Genomic DNA, 11,209 nt, shown 5'->3' on the forward strand with positions numbered 1-11,209 from the left:
TACTGTAAATAAATCTTTTAGAATGTTAGGGTTTATATAACGAAACTGTCAAAATTTTACTCAGGTTCAAACTTTTAAATCTCTTTATACTTCCTCTTGTAAGAAGCTGTCTCGAGTATGGTTTTGTTGTCTGGAACTAGTCCGTTGGCTGGAGGGGCCCACCGTGCACCCCCCCCCCCCATAAACCTACTACTACTACCTACTAAATCCAGATGCACACTTGTGTGAAAACATCATATCAAGATAACAGCGACGTTGCTCCAAAGTTGGTAAGTTGAACAAGGTACAGAGAGCTTCATACTGCTCAGCATGATATGAAATATGTGTTTTGAAACACAAATATTTTATGAATTTACGTTGAACATTTTCAAGCAATTCCATATCCGATTTTTGCCAAGGGTTTAGTCCGTGGGCTGGAGGGGCCCACCGTGCACCCCCCCATAAACCTACTACATGGGTATTTTTTTGTTCTTTGGGATCTGCTGAACTAGAAAAAAGATGTTAACATTGGATATTTTGGGATGCACTACCTGTCTGCACTGGTTTTTGATTTGTATGTACCGCAAAAAATGGCGAAAAAGGGTAGGGGTAGGGGTACTATATCCTCCCCTAAATTGAGTAAACTAGCATGAAATAGCACAAACCTTACATTTTTGGAAAGCTCAGATACTGCTCTTTCTGAGGAATACCAACTTTAGCAAAATTAATTTGTGTACATAGAATAGGACGACTTTAAATTGAATTTTTTTGACAATTTTGAAAATTTTTACCCAAAATACCATGTAACAATTGTGATTTACTTTTTATTAAGCAAAATTTTCACAACTTTTTGTGTTTAAATTATTTATTCCGACATATTAAACAAGAAAAAAGTGTTAACATCAGATATTTAACTATACACTACTTCTGTAGAGTCAATTTTGAATTGCAAGTATCTTTATGGGGTGTACAAAAGCTGGGGTTAGGTGTGCAACATTCTTTCCTTGATGAAGTAAACTGGCTTGAAATGCCATAAACCTTATAGTTTCAGAAAGCTTAGATACTGGGCTTTCTAAAATGCATAAGTTTTTAGTAAAAAAATATGACGTCATAGAATTGGATAACTTTAAATCGATTTTTTCTGGTAATTCAGCAATTTTAACTGGAAGAAAATACGATAACTATTGTTTCCTCGCAATGAAGCAAATCAAACAGATTTATGGATGTTATTTACTAATTTTAATGTGCTGAAGAAGAAAATAAATGTCAAAATTGGGTATTACAATGAATTATTGTCTCTACTCACTAAAATTGCAAGTTTTGCTACATTGGTATATCGCGAATGGGCATTTTATTGTTATGCAATGAACTAATGCACAGGCTTAAAAGAAGACTTTAAAACGCACACACATAGTCATATTGCCATTTTCTCCTAAAGTAAATAGATTTTTTATGACTGTCTATTTTTAGAATTTACTTTTTAAATATTTTTTTATAAAATAATTTTGATAAGACGTATTTGGAAAATTGTCCATGCTTCCTTGTCTTGCTTATACAGCAAGCATTACTAACAATCTATTAGGCCGTGGGCTAAAGGGGCATCTACGTGCACCTCCCCCCCCCCCCAACCGCACAGGATAACAAGCCTGTATTTTTCAGAAGCCTTGGCATCCCTAGAATAAGAAATAGGATTTTAACAGACAAAATATAGGGACTCAATAGCTGTTACGGTCATGTTTGAAGGGTACCGCAAAATCACGATTTTGTGATCCACGTGGATTTTTGTCAAACCTGTCTTCATGTACGTCATCTGCTGAGCTTACTGTTTAATATGACCTGGCTTATGGGGTATCATTAGAAAGGTGATTTATTCTTTCTGAAAATGGTATATAGCAATATGCAATATCTTCTATAGTTTTATGAAGTAGGGCCATAATTTACCCCATACCCCAAAGTTTATGTCGCAAATTACTGTCAAAACTAATCTAAATTCTACCAATTATTTACCTAGACATAATACAAACGGCAATGCTGTGTATTAACTTTGTGTTATTTGCTACAGATACATGTTAGAAACCTGAAATAAACTTTTGACAGAAAAAATATTGGGATCCTGTAGCTGTAATAGTCATATTTTGAAGGTTCCGCAAAATCACAGTATTACTGAATCACATTCGTTTTTGTTAAACCTGTCTTCTTGTAAGTCTTCTGCTGAGCTTATGTTGAACATAAAGAGGCATATGCGGTATCATTTGAAAGTTAATTTACTTTTTTTTAAATGATATATTGCAATATGCAATATCTTTTCATGAAATGAGACCAAAACTTAACCTATACCCCAAAGTTTTATGTTGCAAGTTACAGTAAAAAATGTCAAATTCTACCAATTATTTTCCTAGACACTTTACCAATGGCAATGCTTTGTATAAAATATATTTTATTTGGTACAGGGACATGTCAAAAATATGAGTTTGACGTTTAACAGACAAAATATTGGGATTGAATGACTGTTACTTGCATGTTTTGAAGGGTACTGTGAAGTCAGTGTATTACCGATTCGCATATGTTTTTGTTAAATGTGTCGTCTTGTAAGTCATCTCCTCAGCTTACTTTTTTGTATAACCCAGTTTATGGGCTGCCATTAGAAAGACAATTTATTTGGCTTTCAAATGACATATTCTAATATGCAATATCTTCTATAGTTTTCATGTAATAGGACCAAATTTTACCCCATACCTCAAAGTTTTATGTCGTAAATTACTGCAAAAGTAATCTTAAATTCTACCAACTATTGACCTAGACATTATACAAAGGGAAATGCTTTGTATCAAATTGTTTTATTTGATACAGGTACATGTTAGAAACTCGAAATAAACTTTTAACCAAAAAATATCCGGATGCTGTAGCTGTAATAGTCATATTTTGAATGGTACTGCAAAATCACAGTATTGCCAACTCGCGTACATTTTCGTTAAACCTGTCTTCTTGTAAGTCGCCTACTGAGCTTATTTTTTATTATAACGTAGCAAGTTGGGCATCATTAGAAAGTTAATTTACTCTTCTTTAAAATAATATATTGCAATATGCAATATCTTTTATAGTTTTCATGAAATAGGACCCCAACTTACCCCATACCCCAAAGTTTTATGTTCCAAATTACAGTCAAACTAATCTCAAATTCTGCCAACTATTTACCGGGACATAATACAAAGGGCAATGATTTGTATTAAATTTAGTTTATTTGCTACAGGTTCATGTTAGAAACTTGAAACGAACTTTTAACAGAAAAAAATATTGTGATGCTGTAGCTGTAACAGTAATATTTTGAAGGGTACCACAAAATCATGGCATTGCCAACTCACATACGTTTTTGTTCAACCTGTCATATTGTAAGTCATCTGCTGAGCTTATTTTTTTAACATAAGTTGGCTATTGGGGTATCATTAAAAGTTTTTTTTTCCTTTGATATAACATATTGTAATATACAATATCTTCTTTAGTGTTCAGGAAATAAGACCAAAACTTACCCCATACCCCTAAGTTTATATTGCAAATTACTGTCACTACTGATTTCAAATTCTACCAAACTTTTACCTAGACATATTACAAAAGACAATGATTTGTATGAAATCTGTTTTATTTGCTACAAAGACATATCACAAATATGAGATAGACTTTTAACAGACAAAATACTGGGATTGAATGGTTGCTGCTGTCATGTTTTGAAGGGTACAGTTTTGAAGTCACAGTCTTGCCCACTCGTATGTGTTTTTTGTTAACTGTGTCATCTTGTAAGTCATCTGCTGAGCTTACTTTTAACTCGAACCTATCTTATGGGCTATCATTGGAAAGACATTTTTGCCAAAAAGCGACTAACATAATGTATATTTAATATCTTCAATACTTTTCATGAAATAGGACCAAAACTTACCCCATATCCCAATTATTTCAAACTGCAAAGATTTAGAACAGATGTAGTTTGCAAATCAAACTAAGTGCTGGGGTGATGAGGTTTTTGCTATTTCATTACAACTTAAGATGATAATGCACTTAATGATATGCTAAAAATAAGAGTGATAAAATCTTTGTAATGATACCCTACAATCTGGGTTATGGACAAAATAAAGGTTGGCAGATAAATTTCATGGAAGTGTTTAATAAAATTTCACGGGTTTCAGCAACATATCCTGCTATCCTTCAAAATATGATGCTAACAACTATTAAATCGCAATAATTATCCTTTTAATGGTATCTTTCATAGTTGAAAATGTCCCTGTAACAAATAAAATAGTTTTCATACAAAGTTTGTCTTTTTTATAGAATTTTTCAAAATTAAATGCTAGTTTTGACAGTAATTTACGACATCAAACTTTGGGGTATGGGGTAAGATTTGGTCCTACTTCATGAAAACTATAGAAGATATTGTATATTACAATATGTCATTTTAAAGCCAAATAAATTGTCTTTTCAATGGCAGCCCATAAACTAGACTATTGTAAAAAGTAAGCTCAGCAGATGACTTACAAGACGACACATTTAACAAAAACTTATGCGAGTCGGTAATACTCTGACTTCACGGTACCCTTCAAAACATGCAAGTATCAGTCATTCAATCCCAATATTTTGTCTGTTAAAAGTCTAACTCATATTTTTGACATGTCCCTGTACCAAATAAAATATATTTTATACAAAGCATTGCCTTTTGTAAAGTGTCTAGGAAAATAATTGGTAGAATTTGACATTTTTTTACTGTAACTTGCAACATAAAACTTTGGGGTATAGGTTAAGTTTTGGTCTCATTTCATGAAAAGATATTGCATATTGCAATATATCATTTAAAAAAAAAGTAAATTAACTTTCAAATGATACCGCATATGCCTCTTTATGTTCACATAAGCTCAGCAGAAGACTTACAAGAAGACAGGTTTAACAAAAACGAATGTGATTCAGTAATACTGTGATTTTGCGGAAACCCTTCAAATATGACTATTACAGCTACAGGATCCCAATATTTTTTTCTGTCAAAAGTTTATTTCAGGTTTCTAACATGTACCTGTAGCAAATAACACAAAGTTAATACACAGCATTGCCCTTTGTATTATGTCTAGGTAAATAATTGGTAGAATTTAGATTAGTTTTGACAGTAATTTGCGACATAAACTTTGGGGTATGGGGTAAATTATGGCCCTATTTCATGAAAACTATAGAAGATATTGCATATTGCTATATACCATTTTCAAGAAGAATAAATCACCTTTCTAATGATACCCCATAAGCCAGGTCATATTAAACAGTAAGCTCAGCAGATGACGTACATGAAGACAGGTTTGACAAAAATCCATGTGGGTCACAAAATCGTGATTTTGCGGTACCCTTCAAAACATGACCGTAACAGCTATTGAGTCCCTATATTTTGTCTGTTAAAATCCTATTTCTTATTTTAGGGATCCCAAGGTTTCTGAAAAATACAGGTTTGTTATCCTGTGCGGTTGGGGGGGAGGTGCACGTAGATGCCCCTTTAGCCCACGGCCTAATAGATTGTTAGTAATGCTTGCTGTATATTAAGACAAGGAGGCATAGACAATTTTCCAAATACGTCTTATCAAAATTATTTTATAAAAAAGTATTTAAAAAATAAATTATAAAAATAGACAGTCATCAAAAATCTATTTACTTTAGGAGAAAATGGCAATATGACTATGTGTGTGCGTTTTAAATCTTGTTTTTAAGCCTGTGCATTAGTTCATTGCATAACAATAAAATGCCCATTCGCGATATACCAATGTAGCAAAACTTGCAATTTTAGTGAGTAGAGACAATAATTCATTGTAAATACCCAATTTTGACATTTATTTTCTTCTTCAGCACATTAAAATTAGTAAATAACATCCATAAATCTGTTTGATTTGCTTCATTGGGAGGAAACAATAGTTATCGCATTTTCTTCGAGTTAAAATTGCTGAATTACCAGAAAAAATCGATTTAAAGTTATCCAATTCTATGACGTCATATTTTTTTTACTAAAACTTATGCATTTTAGAAAGCCCAGTATCTAAGCTTTCTGAAACTATAAGGTATATGGCATTTCAAGCCAGTTTACTTCATCAAGGAAAGAATGTTGTACCCCTACCCCTAGCTTTTGCACACCCCATACAGATACACGCAATTCAAATTGACTCTACAGAAGTAGTGTATAGTTAAATATCTGATGTTAACACTTTTTTCTTGTTTAATATTTCGGAATAATAATTTAAACACAAAAAGTTGTGAAAATTTTGCTTAATAAAAGTAAATCACAATTGTTACATGGTATTTTGGGTAAAAAATTTCAGAATTGTCAAAAAAATTCAATTTAAAGTCGTCCTACTCTATGTACACTAATTAATTTTGCTAAAGTTGGTATTCCTCAGAAAGAGCAGTATCTGAGCTTTCCAAAAATGTAAGGTTTGTGCTATTTCATGCTAGTTTACTCAATTTAGGGGAGGATATAGTACCCCCTACCCCTACCCATTTTTCGCCATTTTTTGCGGTACATACAAATCAAAAACCAGTGCAGACAGGTAGTGCATCCCAAAATATCCAATGTTAACATCTTTTTTCTAGTTCAGCAGATCCCAAAGAACAAAAAAATACCCATGTAGTAGGTTTATGGGGGCCCCTCCAGCCCACGGACTAAACCCTTGGCAAAAATCGGATATGGAATTGCTTGAAAATGTTCAACGTAAATTCATAAAATATTTGTGTTTCAAAACACATATTTCATATCATGCTGAGCAGTATGAAGCTCTCTGTACCTTGTTCAACTTACCAACTTTGGAGCAACGTCGCTGTTATCTTGATATGATGTTTTCACACAAGTGTGCATCTGGATTTTATAATTTACCAGATGTTTTATCAAGACAATGCTTTAATGCACCTGGCAAACTTTTGCGCATCTTTCCCACATTCAGACCACCTTGTAGCCGTATCAATGTTTTAAATTTTCTCCTCTTAACAGATGTATGACTAATTTTAATGAATTGTTTCGTAATAATCATAATATTGATATTGTTAATGATTCATATAAGTCTTACATGAGACATGTTATATTTTAATGGCTGTTCTTGTTGATCTGTTTGCTTTGTTTTTGGTCTGTGTGTATCCTACACCTGATTTTAGTTTTGTAAATATTTTTGTTTGGTACTGTCTTGTTCAGTGATTTTTTTAACCGTCTTCTTTTGAGCTTTAGAGGAACCTGTAAATGGGACTTTATCAGGAAGGTTTTCCGAATAAATAAAAAAGTCAAAAAAATCAATGTGATAACAATTGAATACCTGAGTTTGCCGTTCTCTTTTTAAAGGAGGTGGTGGCCCAGAAATAAGCCGTTTGGTCAGAATTTGATGGTTTACTCTGTTTTCTTCCAAGAAAAATCGGAAGTTGACAATGCAAACATATTTGCGATCAGAGCTACCAATTGTTTTGTTTTTACTTCTTTTTGAAGTCATATAGTGAGTACATGTAATAGTATTTTTGCAAGGTTGGTGCCATCATGAAAACAATATCCCAAGACTACGGTCGACATAGCCATTCAGTTGCTTCGGCTGCTGGACTCATTTCCTTCGATTCACAAAACAAAACGTCGTCGACTAGTGCATGTGACCACAGGGTGTTGTCTAAATGACCGTCCCCAGGGGTGGGTATGTGGTTTCGTTGTATTGCTAATAAAGATATATTCTACCAACCTTTGGTGTTTTGGTCTTAAACTTAGCACTGCCCTTGACAATCTTGCGTTAACGTTTTATCAACATGCTGTATCGATTATCTGGTGAGTTTGAGTGCCTAATTGGCCAAAGTAAGCAAGGGTAAATTACTAAGCTGTGGACGCTGGGCACGGTTTCCTAGCCCAACTGACATAAATTGCTTCATCCAGGTTCTATATGAAAGTACGAATGCAATCTTGGGAGGAAGAAAAAACATTAAGAGAAATTACGGTCTGAATTTAATCTGGGAAAAAAGAAACTGCAGCCTCATCAGCTGGATCGGCGGAAGGTTGAAAAAGAAAAACAACTATGTGAGAAAACGTTATGCACCTACGTAAATATTGAACAGATTTGACTCTGGTATTGTGCCGTCTCAGTACGCCTTTTTCTGACGCCTTTGCAGCATGCAAAGACCTTTCAAAGATCAAATACAAATGATATGGCTGTAATTTTCGTAGCAGTTACCAGTAAAACTCATCGTTATTTGAACCAAGACTTATGAAATCGCCCGTGTTGAGCGGGAAAACTAACGTCTATCGCAATTACCACATCGAGTTAGTTTGACTGGCATGTCAAAGGCCTGGACATGTCGGCTATTGTGGATACATACGCTATTGGTGGATAAGACATCAAATGACTCTTTTATTATCGAACAGGTGCTGTAGATTAATTATACTGCAAAATGTTTGGTTTAACTCGCAGTTCCGTTACTTGAACTTCCATTCCGCAAGCTGTCACTCATGTGTGTGACTATTTACTTTGATGACAAATGGAGACAAGCGTCCGCTGAAACAATAGATGGCCAAATAGTTCGTTGTTCACACCTGCAGCCTCATCAGCTTGATCGGCGGAAGGTTGACTGATCTTTTTATTAATACCTTGTTTTTTCTGATTTGCCCTTGTACTCAAGTGCCGACACGCACAAAATACACAATTTTCGACTATCATACAACAGATCTAATTAAAATGTTGGAAAAAATGCCAAGTACACAACAAATGCGTCTGCAATATGGATGAACTTGGTCGACTGATCAGCAGTATAAAATCACAAGGCCTAAAACGCAAATTTGTCTCCTTCAAGTTCTGTCCATATTCAAACATATTGAATGCACAGCAAACAAGATAAAAGCGACACACCTAACCGAAGCAACGCATTCATTTAAATTCTCTAAATGTAAATTTTCAACTTTATTCCGTAATTCACAACGCTTTGTACAATTTTTGTTCAGTCTTTTGTATAAAAGGGATTTTTACAAATCTACCATTTCAGATTTGTGACTATACATCAAAGTTTTGGTTTATGTTATGAGTGGGAAATCAATCTGATGAGCATGAAGACATGCGTTAAGGGTAGCTCTCTTTTTGGAAGAGGTGATTTCCCTGAAATGGCCTTTTACTCAGTTTCAGAGAAAATGTAAGAAGAAGACTATGCAAAGATATTTTGCTATCGGAACAGTCAATTCTTTATTTTCCGTGTTTTGGAAGTCCTATAGGATGTACTGTAGTTGTATTTGGCAAGGTTTGTGCTATTATGACCACTATATCCGAACGTGACATAGCCATTTAATCACCCGAGATATAGTCTTCGACCGCAGTACTTGTTTTTTTTTCGATTTGCTGATTCCTGCTTCTTCAAGGGCACGTGTGACGATGTGATTGTTTGGTGAGCGACGAGAAGATTGTGTTCAAAATAAGCAACAATGGCGACGTCATGACTCAAATAATGAAACAAACGCATTCCTTCGCTCAAACTCTGTGACTTGCCTACGAACTGGACTTAGTCCGACAACGCTTTATGAAAAGAGTGTTTTCAATACCAGCCTTTTTCATGATTACTCAGCCTTGCCATACCGGGAACGTTACTTGATCTTCGGCATTGTTCAGCAATGATCGGTTACCCATAGGTACAAGGTATTATTCATACTTTAATAGACACGATTCCAACTTTTTTGGGAAATTGGATAGGGATCGTGACTGCTCTATTGCATCGTCGCTTGTCAATGCTGGCAAAATTGTTACATAGGAAGATATTTCAATTCATTAAAGGTGAAACAGCCCTTAAAAACTGCGGTCAAATTTAATAAGTAGCCGCAACTGTCAATTTTACTTGTCGTTAGCTAATTATAAGCCAGCCGCAACGGACAGTGTTGTCGGTTCTTTTCTTTGCTCCGCTTTGTCTATTTTGCATCAGTCGATCTCTCATTCACATTTTGGAAATGCCATTGTCACTGTGTCAGTCACTAAAATAGAGCAAGCTTTCAAGTTGCGAACACTGATTGCACAATTAAAATACGATCATGGAGGTAACTGCGTGATACGATATTACATTGTTCAGTACAAACCACACTGACATGCGGATAAAGAAACAAGGACGGAATTGAAGAACTTAATGAGTAACTGGAGTTTTTTATAGACTATCGGGTATGTTATCGGGTGATTGATCAGATATCGGCAAAATAAACGGTATCGGCCCGATACGCTACAAATCAATTTAAGAGAACACTGCATTCAAATTGCCGGAATCGATTGGAGGGCTTTGTATCCTTGTTAATCTAAAACTGGTGAAACATTTTAAGAAGTACCGGGGTCCTTTGTTTAAACACACACTACCACAAGACAAAATCGCTACAGTAACGAATCTCTGGGCGATGGTAATTGCGTGATACGATATTTTAGCGACTGACACAGTGACAATGGCATTTCCACAATGTGAACGAGAGATCGACTGCAAAATAGACGACGCGGAGCAAAGAAAAGAACCGACAACACTGTCCGTTGATATCCTGTCTCCAAATCATGGAAAGGACCTGGCAAGTGCACAAAAGGAGAATAATTGATCTAGAACCAGCATTTGTGTATCAGCCAATCCCAATTAACGAGGACCAGTCGGCAACTCCATAAAGTTCTCCTCCACGCAACTGAGGGAAACCGTAACTGATAGTCCCACGTCATAAGCTAACCTCCCATGGCACTACATAAAGAGCAAGGTAGACCTGTCATTTTCTTGCGGTACCTTTTCTCATGAAATTTTAAATAATTGTGGTATTAGCCGTCTCTGCGATGCGATTTTCATCTTGTAGAAATTTCTCGGTGATAAAAGAAGTCACTTCATTCATGAAGGTTAGTAGTAAAACGTCACTCATGCCGGCTTACAGTCACTCCTAATTTTTGATCAAGTTCATCCTGTAAAACGTCGGAACATCCTTCCATCGCAACTTACTGAAACCACATTTTTTGTTATTCATTGACCCGCAAAAACAGGAACAACTCTTTTCAAAAGTTTGCGTAATATCATACTGTTTGTTTTCTTTAACTCGACCCTATCTTACGCTAAAATTTGTATTCGCATTTTAAAACTTACCAGTGAACTTTCCTTATTTCATAGTTTTTTGTGCGTTGCCAATTGACCTGCCAGCATTTTAGATTGCAAGTCCCGGGAAACTTATTTTAGGCTCAAATCAAAAGTAACACGCGCGCACCTAAGGACCACG

This window comes from Ptychodera flava, assembly GCF_041260155.1.
Source record: "Ptychodera flava strain L36383 chromosome 3 unlocalized genomic scaffold, AS_Pfla_20210202 Scaffold_27__1_contigs__length_13241970_pilon, whole genome shotgun sequence".
Lineage (NCBI taxonomy): Eukaryota > Metazoa > Hemichordata > Enteropneusta > Ptychoderidae > Ptychodera > Ptychodera flava.